Genomic DNA, 13,024 nt, shown 5'->3' with positions numbered 1-13,024 from the left:
GGGATTTAAGTTTTTCCTCGAGTGCAATAAGGAAAAGAGTGCAATAATATTGTTTATGATGTAATATTTAGTGATGAGTTGGCAACAACTACATTTGCTGTAAATGTTGCCAGGCAAGTTTACAATGCCCAATCCAACATTAAAAGGAGATTAAACTACTCACCTGCTCCTTGACAAGTCTTTTGAAGAAGTTAAACAAGGGGAAATAATCCTTGTTGTTCAAAGTGTTGCGTTGTATTATACATTTAACATGGAACTGGAGGATAATTAAATACTTATAAAATGGCTGTTATTTTCTTGTTTCAACTAAAATAAGTTTTGCATTTAAAACAATCCAAACCAATATTAACAGCTTTAACACTGCTTTTCTCTCCATTCCCACTTTTTTTTGTTTACTGAGAAAAGTAAACTCGACCATGTGCTGCCAGGATTTACTACCGTAAAGACGAAAAAGCTGCACAGATTAAAATGAGCCTACCGTAAATACGAGAAAGGTTGCGCGGGTTAAAATAGAAACGCTCGGTCAATATCGAAAAAGTGACCTGTTTGGTGACCTGTGCTAGATGATCGAGTGCGGTTAGGTTTTCACTTCAATTCGCTCTACGAGTGAATCTGTGCTTTGACTGCGCTCAGCCACCGTCCATACGAAGAAACTGTATTAAACAATTCGAGAATATAATATAAGTATTCATTGGGACGAGTGATCTAGCGACAGTCTGCCTTTGAAAGTAAGTTCGACTCCACACGTAATTATTGATATAGGAATCTGAATTGTTAATAAATTATTGTTTTCATACAATTTAATGAGTCTCCTTAGAGACCGACAAAAATTGCCGTCGCCGACTATATTTCAAGTCGTCTAGGCGGGGTATTGGGTAAAGTTTTCAACTAGCAATAATCACGCCTCGGATAAACCTCATAGGCTACGATACTGCCACTGCGCAAAGCTGATGATACATTACGTTCAACACGCACTGACTCCACTCCGCACGCCTCTCTGTTATGGTTTTAATCACATCTGGTTTCATGTAACAGCGACGTGTGAAGTCCTCAACAGACGATCAGACCAAGTAACTCACGTAACTTTAGATAAATAAAGAACTAAACTATAAGCGTTAGCCACTGTAGATGACGTCAAGCCCTGTACGTCTTTGTTTAGAGTTCTCTAAAGAGTGGTAGAATAAAAAACAGTTTTGACTCGAGCGTGTCATCAGTGACTTTATAACCAAAAGTCAGTCGCTTGTTTAGTACAGAACTGGTCGTGTTTAAAAAGCTAAATTAAGGATTCATATTTGTTAATCCTGATACATACCGTTAGTGAACATAACTAAATCATATATATATGAAGATGTAAGAATGTAATATGTGGTCATATGTATCCTCTATCCATATCTATTAATGTTTACGTTATAACAGATTTATGAGTCTCCTGAGAGACCGACAAAAATTGCCGTCGCCGACTATATTCCAAGTCGTCTAGGCGGGGTATTGGGTAAAGTTTTCAACTAGCAATAATCACGCCTCGGATAAACCTCATAGGCTACGATACTGCCACTGCGCAAAGCTGACGATATAAGTCGCTCAGCACAAACTGTCTCTGCTCCACACACCTCTCTGTTATGGTTTTAAGCACATATGGTTTCATGTGAACAACTTAAAAAATCATTATGTTGAAATATGAACTATAGATACAAAGATAAAACCCATATAATGAGCAATAGGGACTTAATAATATACATATATTATTTTACAGGTTATATAACGAGGAGGAGCTGAGTAATGGAAAGCTCTGAAGTGCCCTAAACGGCTCTAAACCCATTCAACCTTTACAAACATATTTTTGATTTACGTCGGTGGTAGAATCGTGTAGTGATATGTGATGAGTGACGTCTTCAACAAACGATCAAACCAAGAAACAAACATGTATCTTAAGATAAATAAAAAACTAAAGCGAAAGACGTTGCCACTGGAAACGACGTCACGTCCGGTACGTCTTTTATTAGGGCTCCCAAAACTCAGCCGGACTAAAATAACACAGTCGTTTTCACCCTTTCATCAAAGCATCGACCGTGTTTAGAAAGCAAAAGCTTTAGGCAGTGTTATTATTTGTTTATCCAGGGATAAATGTTGCGAGTACATTAATATCATCATTGAGACAATAGGGTGACACTTTAGCGCAGGGTTAAGCGATGTTTATATAGTCACAGAAATATGAGTCTCCTTAGAGACCGACAAAAATTGCCGTCGCCGACTATATTTCAAGTCGTCTAGGCGGGGTATTGGGTAAAGTTTTCAACTAGCAATAATCACGCCTCGGATAAACCTCATAGGCTACGATACTGCCACTGCGCAAAGCTGATGATACATTACGTTCAACACGCACTGACTCCACTCCGCACGCCTCTCTGTTATGGTTTTAATCACATCTGGTTTCATGTAACAGCGACGTGTGAAGTCCTCAACAGACGATCAGACCAAGAAACTCACGTAACTTTAGATAAATAAAGAACTAAACTATAAGCGTTAGCCACTGTAGATGACGTCAAGCCCTGTACGTCTTTGTTTAGAGTTCTCTAAAGAGTGGTAGAATAAAAAACAGTTTTGACTCGAGCGTGTCATCAGTGACTTTATAACCAAAAGTCAGTCGCTTGTTTAGTACAGAACTGGTCGTGTTTAAAAAGCTAAATTAAGGATTCATATTTGTTAATCCTGATACATACCGTTAGTGAACATAACTAAATCATATATATATGAAGATGTAAGAATGTAATATGTGGTCATATGTATCCTCTATCCATATCTATTAATGTTTACGTTATAACAGATTTATGAGTCTCCTGAGAGACCGACAAAAATTGCCGTCGCCGACTATATTTCAAGTCGTCTAGGCGGGGTATTGGGTAAAGTTTTCAACTAGCAATAATCACGCCTCGGATAAACCTCATGGGCTACGATACTGCCACTGCGCAAAGCTGACGACACGTTACGTTCAACACCATCTGCCTCCGCTCCGCACACCTCTCTGTTATGGTTTTACGCACAAGTGGTTTCATGTAACAGTGACGTCTAAAGTCTTCAACAGAGGATCAGACCCAGAAACACACATGTAACTTTCGATAACTATTTTTCCTCCCTTAAAGACGTTACCACTGTAAATTACGTCACGCCCGGTACTTCTTTGTTCACTGTTCTCTAAACTCAGGCGGAGTAAAATACAGACTGGACCCTGTCATTAGTGACATTATAACCACATATCAGTCGCTTGCATAGTAAAGAACAGGTCGTGTTTGAGAAATCTAAATAAACAATCGATCCATATTTGTTAAACCTGATACATGTCGTTAGTGAACAGAAATGAGACATATATTTGAATATTGAAGTTATAAGACATATGTGGTCATTTCACTGTTTCCAGAGTATTTAATAGTATTTACGTTTCAACAGATATATGAGTCTCCTGAGAGACCGACAAAAATTGCCGTCGCCGACTATATTTCAAGTCGTCTAGGCGGGGTATTGGGTAAAGTTTTCAACTAGCAATAATCACGCCTCGGATAAACCTCATAGGCTACGATACTGCCACTGCGCAAAGCTGAAGAAGGCAGTGCGGCGTCAGGTACTGATTCTGATACACACATAGTTTACTTATGGTCTATGGGTCTTTTCGGTGGCATCACAGGCTTCTTTGCGCACAACCGACCGCATTAACCTCACCGGTACCATTGCTCGCTGTATTTTTGCTCTGTTCGTTAGTTTTAACCTTACATTTATCACAAAGACCACAAAGGCGCAATGCATCACGGGATTGGAGCTCCCTGTCCCCGTTGTGACGTCACTCAATACTTTATTTCCTCTAGTTCAGGTAAAGCGAGTTTTTTCGAAAGCACAGGGATTACGCGGTAGGTCGGTAACGTAAATAAGTACACATGTTTATATCGAATGAATGCAATTGTCGAGGGTTATTCCTTTATATTTTTTTGAATCGCAAATTCCTGTTTAGGGCGGTAAACAAAGAAACACCAGGCTTTGCAACACAATTCAGTGTTTGTGCAATATATACACACAAAAAGCTTACATGCTCAAAACGCAAATCCAGAAATATTCATGGAGGAAACGCGTTTTTAAAGAAATGACAAGTAGCTCCTGCTCATCATGGCTCCCTCTACAATGCTATGACACTAAACCACAACCAGGGGGTAGCATCGAGGAGGACACTTCCTCCCAGAGGGAAAGTAACCAGATGAATTATGAATGGAATTAAATCAATCACCAACTGTATGGACCATAGAGCAGACAAGCAAAGCGCTGACAATTTTTTTGTATATAATAATGTGGGGAGAGTTTAATTCATGATCGGATGTTCTTGTTAAGGAGAGTTTACATACAAGCGCTTGGTTTGAAAGGTCAGAAACAAGAACTTGTCTATGTGTTACAACATCAGACAACGATTGTCCTTTGAACACACAAAAAATGGGTTTGGAAGAAAAATGGAAGACGAGTTGGAAAAGTAGCTCCTGATCACCTGTGCCCTGGACAATGCTTTGACACTTAACCACCAGCAGGGGGCAGTACAGTGGTGGACATCCTGCTCCATTTTCCCGATGAAAGAAAGTTAATTTAAAGTTTTTTATTGAATAAAAGTTTGTATTTTCGCTCGATTCATACAAAGATAAGCCCATAAATATGTGTATTGTTTTGTTGTTGAGAGTGTCGGCCTGATTGTTTTGTTAATCGAAACATCTTGATCATCTTGGGAGGGTTTACATTAAAAAAAACGGGGGTTAAATGGTGAAAATAGGTGTAACAACAATAGGCAGCGATTGTCTTTCACACTTAAAATCACTAAGAGTCCTGAAAAGTAGCTCCTGCTCATCACCATTGGCTCCCTCATCAATGCTATGACACTGAACCACCACCAGATGGCAGGATACACATGGACAACCCTTCTCTACTTCCCCCATGAGGGAAAACGTATTTGAAAAGTAACCGAATATACAAGGGATGGGATTGAATTTAATTAAGTTTTTACTAGAGTGCCAATATTAAGCTGATTAAAAAACAAAATACGAATATTGTATGTGATATCATATTAAATCATGAGACACAATGACAGAGCTAAAAGGACATTTGCTGTAAATGTTGTCAGGTAACTTTACAACAACCCATCCAACACACAGGAGATTGAACCACTCACCTGCTCCTTAACAAGTCTTTTGAAGAAGTTAGACAATGGAAAATAGTCCTCGTTGTTCAAAGTGTTGTGTCCTAAATAACAGGGAAATTAATCCATCAAAAGCGTCCAGGGTGAGAAGTGGTCCATCTGGTCGGGACCTGTCAGGGCAACGCCTCAACAGTGGCCCCCATTGATCCGTTTCGAGAAAGAAAATGGCTGCCGGCGCAGAAGTTACGAAGCTAGTGTTTTCCCTTCGTTTACACGATGTTGCAACTAGCGCCCTAGCGGTTGGGATAAGAAACATGCCGGACTTCCAATTAAGTAAAGGCTGGTAAAGGCGGGTAACTACAGGCTCTCGACTCTAAGGTGCTATATTTACTATTAGCCTGTTTAGTTCTTCCTAATACCACCATTGTTCGGTCATTTGTACCACTGAGGTAGCTTAAAGTTACAGCCTGCCGTTTGTTACTTTATTTAGATTTATTAAGTAAATGGTTTCACTTTATTTCTTTTGTTAATTAACCGTTTAAATTTTGCTATTGAAAAACCAACAGCAAGTTAGGTTACATAAATATTAGCCAGCTACCATAAGGCTGCAGCCAGCAAATATCTTCAATATCAATATGTCTGACAAATATATCCATTTAGAGTTAATGGTTGAGTCTTTAAAATGTCATAAACAGTGAGAAATGTTCACCATTCTCTGATTCTGGTGTCTGACACTTACAAACCGAAGATGCTGCTTTTATTATGCTGTAATAACAGGACTTTGAAGATTTGATATTCCTGAGAAAGTATGAGCTGCAATGTTGTTTGCAATGGTGACTCACGTTTTTTTTTCCATGATCACCTGTTATAAAGAATAATATTTCTATAGATTTAATGGAGATACTTGAAGAGTATGTGTTAAAGCGAGGGATGTAGTAACCTGGTTACAATAACTGTGCATAGACTATTAGCTCATTAAAAGATAATTAGCCTGAGGAGAGAAGATGTTAAAATGAGGGGTGTCTGATACTGTATGTGTAATTTGACCTGGTCTTAAGCCCCTAGTAACGGTATACACTTTGCACTCTGTGTTTGTGTTGTGTGACACAAACTGTAATTTCACTGTGTTGATATTAGAAGCCCCTTCACTTGTTGGGAAGCTGCGCTGGGATAATGCAGGTGCTTTTGGGTCCTCAGCAGATAAGCGATGCCGTGCCAGGTGTTAAGGCTGCCTGGGCTGACACATTAGACAGGGATTTGCTCCTGCCAGAATGTCAAGCCAATGAGGCTCATAGAGGTAGGCTTGGATCAATGTCAGGGACAGGTAAGTACGCAGATAAGGGGATTACACCATGTTTGCGCCGAGTAATCTCAAATGAATCCTGCCAGCCTCTGTTTCATCCTCACCTGAAAAGCCCAAATTTTCTCTCTTCTCAACCCAAGAAACACGCGACATGGACAGAGTTCATTTCACAAGATGATCCTTTTAACTTGGCTTAAAAGCATTTGAGTACACGTTGGGTTATGGTCATTTAACAACTGTGACAGTAATAATCACCTCTAATTCTCTGAGGCTCCTTGTTATTTTAGTATTTGCCCTTTATCCCCAGCTCTGCCCACTCAAGCGATGTGTGCAGATTTGTAGTTGGGTGTGGTTTGGTGGCTTATACCTGACCTGTTGGCAAAAAAGAGGTTTATGTGAGAGCAGTGGATGTCCCTTTGGGCTTTGGCTCTCCCCGCTGATAGGCAGAGGGATACAAATAGAGTGTAACAGATGGCATAGCTGTTTCTACCATCCAGCACAGGCTGCTGGGTAGCCAGTATATTACCGGGCCTTCCAAAAGGGTCTCAATGGGAAGTGTATAGTCTTCAACATGCTGAGAGCTATTTCCCCCCTGAGCCATCGATCACACGGCTCGGAAAACAGACACAGAAAAATCAAATCTTAGCCTCATATTAACCAATGTAATACCATGCGGAGCAGCTCATATAGCAATGAAGACTGTTTTGGGCTGGGGAAATGTAAGCTTGTCTGCTAAGTCTGTAGACTGTGTACGTGCCAACTATAGGCTGATCCAGCTTAGACCACACGGTGCAGCTTTTCCCCCATAATCACACTTTTACAGACCTTGTCAAGGACACGCAACCTCTTTGAGTTACTGATCAGTGATTCAATTGGGGATGGATGTGCTGCACATTTTGTGCACACATGCGCGCATGCAAACAGGGTGTGAGTTGTATATTTGTCTTTCCACTCGAAAGTGTAGCAGGATGTGCACAGACCATTATGTAATCTGGGCAGCATCACATCAGCCTGGTTAAGGGCATTTATAGATGCTGAGAGTCCCTCTGCTCCCTCAAAGAGTAGGGCCACCTGGACAATACAGGATGAGCTGGGCAGACTGTGATTAGATTGTGTGATGAGCAGGGAGAGGAAAACGATGACATTTTTCTTGGGCAAAGTGACAGCTGAACCAGGGCAAGAGGACATCTGATAAGAGAAGACAAATGTAACGCATGGTGCCTTTTAGTCTCCTTTTGAAACTTCAAAGTCAAAGACACTGTGATTTCTCTTAATTTGATTATTTGGTGCCAAACTGCCATATTTGTGTATAAGATAAAGTATATCTATGCACATATCTGTCACTAGTGCACACTCAACTAGCATCTCTGAATATCAAACCTCAGATTTAAATATTCTCTCTCTGACCTAAACTAGCAGACAGACAGACATGCTTGCAGACTGTTCACACCCACCCACACACTGCTGCCACCCTGCTATTCCCAGTTTGTGGTTATTCCCAGACTGAGTCCGAGTGGCACCATAAGCCTGCCTGTTCATTTCATACTAAACCTGATGTCTCCTTGTCACACACACCATGGCCAATCTGAGCTCCCCATCCAGTAGCCATATAGATCAGTTGTTCACACATCTCTCTCTTACGTCATATTGCCAGCTAGAGGCACACAAACATCATGGATCAGGGAGCCAGACATCATGTTTATGGTTTACGTAACCTCCCTGTGGAATCTTTACTCACACCTCCATCCTTTACCCTCCTGACAGTGTCCTGTGTCCATGAACTGCATCATTAGGTATTTCTGCATGTTTAGATTTCCTGCAACAGAATCTGGCAACTTTCACTAATGACAGAAAAAATTAAAAAGCGGCTAAACGATTAAAACACACTTGCAAGGCAAAAGCGCAAGAAAATGTAGAATAATTATCCTGAGAGAGTGGGAGATTTAAATTTCCAGTCTTGACACCTGCATTGAAAAAATGAATGCAGTGTTGGTACAATTATTTATTTTTGAATTATAGCCAAGATTTACTGCTGCCACTAGTTCTTATACTTTATGTAATAGCTATATATGCCGTCTTTTGCAGTTATTGCAGTGGAGATGCTCATATATTTGTGCCCTTAACAAGCATTTGCTTATCCTACATACAATTCCTTATTGTATTGGAGGATATGTTCACAACTAATTAAAAACTGCATCTGTGAAAAGCCGCCAAGAGCCCCCCCGCCCCCCCCCCCCTGTATATTGTCTTCGAGGTACATACAGTAAACACCCTGTAGTCGATAATCAAATGTATAGTTCACAGTTGATCCTGTTGTCAACACCTCACTATAAGTCACCCAATTTAGCGTTTATAAGCACTAAACAAAATTTAAATAGATGGTTTATAACTTACTGTAAATGTGTTGTAAGCAGATTGAAATTAATTCATTAATATATTTGACAACAACTATAACTCCCCCCTGTGGGATCCCATTAGTGGAGGGCAGTGAATAAACAGTAATTAAATTTAGCAAAGTTAGCAAAGAACTGACCTTATAAATGCTTACAGGCACTTTATAATGTGTTCGAAACTATTTGTTACATAATACATATATGCTCTACTTTTAAATGCTGAATATTGACAATTCAGAGTGAAGTGTTACCTTTCTTTTATTAACGAGGTTGAGTTTATGAAACAATATAATGTGCCACCTACAGAGGGCAGTGTAACCACATGACATTAGACTGACCTCTGAACCTTGAATCTGATATGACCACTACATCAATTACAGACAACCGAAATGCTGTATCACGAGTTAGGTTGTATTATGTGTTGATAGTCAAAACTCTTAGTGCCAGGACCAGCTGAGGGACACTATATGATGAATGGTACCGTTTGACACCAGCATGATAACAGATCATCACTATTCAAGCAACATAAAGACGAGCTTCGGGAAGGTATGGGGATGCATTGATCAAAGTGTCATCACACTCAGCCTATCTGGTGGAGGACAAAGTGAGCTTCTATTCCACTTTAGTGTGTTTGGAGAGCTTGACTTGGCCTTTCCTGGGTACCGAGATCCCCTGGGCCAGCATGTCCCTAGAATCAGCAGCCTCATTACTCTTTAGACAAACAGCCTTGGACACATTGAACTCAGACCCAAAACAACCTGGCTCTACCCGCACCACTTTCCTCTCCCCCAGCTCTATCTGTGATAGGGGAGTGTTTGTCTCTCTCACTCTATCTCTGAGTGTCTGTTTGCCTGACACTTGTCTGGCTTGGCCTACTTTCTCCTTGATCTCATCAGTCAATGGGAGGACCTGTGAAGGCCACCTCCTCATCTTACTCAGTGAATCCTTGCCAGCTCTGAGCCTGTGTCAGCAGTTAGGGATTGACTCACACACAAACACCACCTCCAGTCCTTGCTCCGGAGGCCTACCGGGTAACGGCAGCACATCTTTCCAAACAGACAGCCTCATATGCATAACCATAAATCACTAACAAAACTGACACCCCTGCCACACAACAATACACTACACAGAGTCATAAACTAAGGCTGCCAAATTGCAGTGGTATCTGATATGAGGCTCTGAGGAAAAAAACATTAGCTTTCCATACCACCTCTCGCATGATGATGAAGCTAATCAAGCTTGAGTTGTACCTGCACACATATGGAACATATTGGAAATCAGAGACACTCTCAGCCTCTGTCTGCATAAAATAGTGAAGAAAAAAAATCTTAAAAAAGGAACACCTCACAAATGGCTTGATTCAAATGTTGTAACATTTACACGCAGTGAATTTTTGTTACACCATTTTAAACTTAGCTAGATTTAAGAGCTGCAGAATTATACTTCTTGTGATTAATGATTCAGCAGCCAGAGTACAATGAGCGCACCAACAATTTGTGTTATTATGACTACTAATAGAGCTCTTGTAAGGACAATGTCAAATGGGGGCTCAGTGAAATATAAATGAATAAGGGGCAGTTGCTTATGAAAATATTCTAATGTCCCCAATTCCCCTTTCCCTTTTACACAAATCTGTGTTCATTTGCATAAAGTACAAACAGATTATTTATGTTTTATGTAGTTGTTTAATCGGCAGGAAAAATGCAATTACATTCAGTAGCTTAAAATATAACAAATGTGTTATAGTTAGATAATTTGCAGTTATTTTTTCTTGTTAGACTTTCAGATGAATTACAATTGTCTTTCATCATAACATACCAACAATAAAACAATGTTAAAAATGACAAAGTGGACTCAGTGATAATGCTATTAGTTTACATAATCAGCTTTAAGGTCTTAAGTCAGCAAAGACAAACTTAACAGTGAACTCAACTGCCACCCCAGTATCGCGTTTATGGATGGAAACTCTGGTGGTCTACTCAAAAGATCCAGAAATGACATAAATAAAAAAAAAAAAAAAAAGTCAACAGCAATGTGTCTTAGTCTGGATAACTGACACACTGCCCTGTCAGCCGATTTCACTGTGCATCCTCTCAAAGGCATATGCTGTAACCTGTCCACAGTGACGGCTGTTGATTATCCTCAGTTAACACAGGATTGTTTTCAGGGTAGACATGCTCTGGGCTATTTTCAAATCCCATTATTTTTTCAAAATTTCTTGTGGGCACCTGCACTGAAATGGCTGTAGCTGCTTGGACGGTGATGTCATGTCCTCTGCATTGTTTGTGGGAAGGTGTGGTTACAGACCTGAGGAGGAATTCACACTATACAATTACACACAAGTGACACGTGAATAAAACTTATGTGGTCAAACTCTGATAGATTTGTAGTTGCACTACACTGTTTTTATACTCACATGTCAAAATAAAATAGGGCATATTTTTGGTGCCTGGCATGTCATTGTGGTAGAAATTATTTAGATTAACGACCACAGTGTTTCTATGGCCCTGTGCCTCAGCAGGTCTTTCTCACGGAGGACTTTTTTACATGTTAAAGCTGGAAAAGCACTGTCGTACATTATTAAAGTTATAATGGCTGGATCCCATTCAGTTCCTTTGGATTCTTGGTGCTTGTTTTATGGATGTTGGCTTGCTGCCATGCTGTCTTGACTTGGAAGGACTCGTGAATACAACAGAGCCATTGTTGGTGTTATTTTTAACACTAGTGCTTTTCATACTGTGAAATGTCAAAATGTCTGGGGTGAGATAATCCTTATTGGGTTATTTGGGAGTTCAACAGCATGTAGGTGGGGTATTTCTAGCTTAATGTAACATAAATGTACAGTCAAATGTAATACAATAGTGTCACTGAAATTGGTACTAGTCAGAATATCTGTTTTGACTTGTATTCACCCATTTGTTAGTTGTAGTGCAGTTCTGTCAGATTATATTGACTATATTTAAAGATATATTGGGGCCTTTATGTCTTTGTTGTGAAGACAGTGCAAGTGTGGAATGAAGAGAGAGGGAGAATGGGGGAGGACTAGCATCAAAAGGCTGAGTCGGAGGCATTGTTGTTGTTGTTTTTAACACTTGTGATTTACATACTGTAATGAGTCAAAATGTCGCGGGTGAGATAAGTCATATTTGGTGATGAAGAAAAATGTTCTGCGTGGATGTCTGATGAAGATGGGTGGATTTCTAGTCAGTTGTTCACAATGATGAATAACTCATCCTGCCTCAGTTGTCCTTACTTGAATGTCTTACAGTGTAAGCAAAAAGCTTGAAGCACGACTGAAGCATGTCGTTACTACCAATCACTGGAAGTCCTGACAAAATGTCCATCCCCCTCATGAGACTCTCAAGGTTCATCTTATCAGAAGAGACAGGATGGCAATTCCTAACACAAAACAAAAAATATCCACTCCAAAGCATTCCTGCAGAGGCCTTCAGTCCTCTCAGGTCAGCTATCTGACATGCCTGATGTTATTTTAGATCAGGCATAATATAATTCACGCAATTTTAAAAGTATAAGAAAATGTGTAAGTTCCCTGATATGGGCGGTTTTGGAGTTCAACGCAACAGAGCAGAGCAGGTTAATATTCCTAAACTGTCTACATGTAAAATCGTTTCCTACATAGAATCGTTAAATATTACTTTAGAATGAAGTGCCCTTTTTAAGTTTACCCATCTTATACTAACCTTGGTCCAACAAGTTAGCAGAGTTGTTATTTCAGGATTTGTATCACATGGCATTGTGGGTTTCTTTTTCCTGAAACAGAGTCAACTCCACTTCTTTGTTATGGTGTAACATGACAGACTTCTGCAACAGCGTGTATCGCTACCAGCGGAGGGGCGGGAACGTGGTTGAAATCTAAGCGGCTCATGACTGTTCTTTATTTTTTCTAAGTTTGCCCGGAGCGACCCAGGAACTGAGGCGAGTCTGGTGTTGGATCCGGACCACACTTCGTGCGCCACGGCGCGGGGCTGAGGAAGGGCTGCACGCCGCTCCCTCCGCCCGCGGACTTTACATTGTGCGTCGACGAGGAGGAGACACATCCCTCCATCTTTCCCCCCCTTACTCCCTCCCTGCTACTATACCCGCCGCTTGTTGTCTCCACACAGCGGGGCTTTAGCCCGGCAGAGAGAGCGTGAAGTGGGCGGGGAG

At 40.6% G+C, this 13,024-nt stretch overlaps 5 non-coding genes across 5 annotated transcripts; all 5 read right to left on the bottom strand.

The window, feature by feature from the left end:
* Window positions 1-808: 808 nt before the first annotated feature.
* Window positions 809-949, bottom strand: LOC133956031 (U4 spliceosomal RNA). Its single transcript, XR_009921068.1, has one exon. It is a non-coding gene; the product is annotated as a U4 spliceosomal RNA (small nuclear RNA).
* Window positions 950-1,425: 476 nt separating this feature from the next.
* LOC133955877 (U4 spliceosomal RNA) lies at window positions 1,426-1,566 on the bottom strand. Its single transcript, XR_009920925.1, has one exon. It is a non-coding gene; the product is annotated as a U4 spliceosomal RNA (small nuclear RNA).
* Window positions 1,567-2,216: 650 nt separating this feature from the next.
* LOC133955978 (U4 spliceosomal RNA) lies at window positions 2,217-2,357 on the bottom strand. The gene has a single exon (XR_009921020.1). It is a non-coding gene; the product is annotated as a U4 spliceosomal RNA (small nuclear RNA).
* Window positions 2,358-2,833: 476 nt separating this feature from the next.
* On the bottom strand, window positions 2,834-2,974 carry LOC133955889 (U4 spliceosomal RNA). Its single transcript, XR_009920937.1, has one exon. It is a non-coding gene; the product is annotated as a U4 spliceosomal RNA (small nuclear RNA).
* Window positions 2,975-3,453: 479 nt separating this feature from the next.
* On the bottom strand, window positions 3,454-3,594 carry LOC133956053 (U4 spliceosomal RNA). Its single transcript, XR_009921090.1, has one exon. It is a non-coding gene; the product is annotated as a U4 spliceosomal RNA (small nuclear RNA).
* Window positions 3,595-13,024: the final 9,430 nt, after the last annotated feature.

The sequence above is a fragment of the Platichthys flesus genome, chromosome 6, assembly GCF_949316205.1.
Source record: "Platichthys flesus chromosome 6, fPlaFle2.1, whole genome shotgun sequence".
Taxonomy (NCBI): domain Eukaryota; kingdom Metazoa; phylum Chordata; class Actinopteri; order Pleuronectiformes; family Pleuronectidae; genus Platichthys; species Platichthys flesus.
The sequence above is the reverse complement of the archived record's forward strand: the minus strand, read 5'-3'. Positions and strand labels throughout refer to the sequence as shown.